Consider the following 1427-nt stretch of genomic DNA (forward strand, 5'->3'; position numbering starts at 1 on the left):
AGGCAGAGCAGCTGAGGCTCCATGTCCAGTGTGGCGTCAGCCATGTGCAGCACCGAGTCGCTCTTGCTGCGCACGATGTCCACATCGAGGTAGTCCAAGGACAGCTCGTGTTCTGACTGCACCTCATCTGGGAATGGGAGGCTGCCATCCTGCATGCCCCCACCAAGGGAACTGAGGTGGGTAGCAGGGACTAGGGCGCCAGGCTGGACACTGGTGCTGGGCAGGGTGGCATCCTCAGGCCCACAGTCCTGCTGTGGGCTGTAGTGCTCCTCCTCAATGCTGAAGAGATGCAGAGCCACCGACACTGAGAAGATGATGGCAGCGAAGAAGAACAGCACCTGGTTCTGTGTCTGGAACCAGTCACCTAGGAAGGTCCGCGTCCAGTCCAGCCCACCCAGCACGTAGCCAATGGCCCCACCAAGGCCAGCAGAGAAGGCGTGTATGTTGAGGGCCATGTCTTGCTCCTTACTGTCTACCACATCCAGCAGGTAGGCACGAATAGGCCGCTCAGTTGCATCGGCACTGAAATCCAAAACCACCACTCCCAGCACCGTGAGGACAATGCCAATGGGCTGCCGGCTGGGAACATCTCCAAGCACCAGACCTATAGCGGAGCCGTTGAGGAAAAGTGCAACACCAATGAGGACCCCCCACACACAGCGCTAGGATGAAGGGCCGCCCCAGCTCAGGGTACAGTGGTCACTTGCAGAGCCAATGAGTGGTGTGAAGATGAGGCTGAGAACAGGGCTCAGGTACCAGATGAGGCTGTAGTACTTCTCAGGGAGGCCTATCTGTAACAGTATAGGTGTAACCAGTGCTGTCTCCATGGCGTAACAAAATTCCCTGCCAAACATCACTGCTCCATGCATGACCCAAAGGCGTGTAGGGATTCTGTCTATGGACCCCTCGCTTGTGGTCTCCGCCTCTGGGTCTCTGGGATTCTGAGGCTCTGGCAGGGGCACAGGCAGCTCTTGTACTTGCATAGATTCTGAGTCGGCATTCTGCAGAGCCATTTTCATTACCACCAAAATATATATGTATATATATTTATTCTACCTATATAAATAATACTATCATCTCTCTCCAGTGATAAATTGAGAGGTCTTCTCTCTCTGCTGCAGGTGCATTCCACGGCAAGTAACTCTTGTACTCCACTCTGTACCAACAGGCGTCTCAACTTCTCACACGAGAAGTGCAGCAACACGAAGGGTTTTTGGTTGAATTGTAAACATATGGCTTGCTGGCTCACTGTGAGTTAGAGTTAAAAATCCACAAGGGCCACTCAGTTAATAGCAGTTTCATCATCATGACTGTGAAGGCGCTGTAGTTACTTCTCTTGCTACAGAGAGGTGGGAATCTGACACACACAGGCGGTCTTCTTTGACTCCCCATCGAGCGGCTAGAGGATCTGTCTCCTCTGGCCGGGG

General features: G+C 53.5%; 1 pseudogene; it reads right to left on the minus strand.

The window, feature by feature from the left end:
• Positions 1–9: 9 nt before the first annotated feature.
• Positions 10–1019, minus strand: LOC114616354 (annotated as a pseudogene).
• Between the last annotated feature and the right edge of the window lie 408 nt (positions 1020–1427).

This window comes from Grammomys surdaster, unplaced genomic scaffold (genome assembly GCF_004785775.1).
Source record: "Grammomys surdaster isolate TR1022 unplaced genomic scaffold, NIH_TR_1.0 317541, whole genome shotgun sequence".
In the NCBI taxonomy this organism is placed as follows: Eukaryota; Metazoa; Chordata; class Mammalia; order Rodentia; family Muridae; genus Grammomys; species Grammomys surdaster.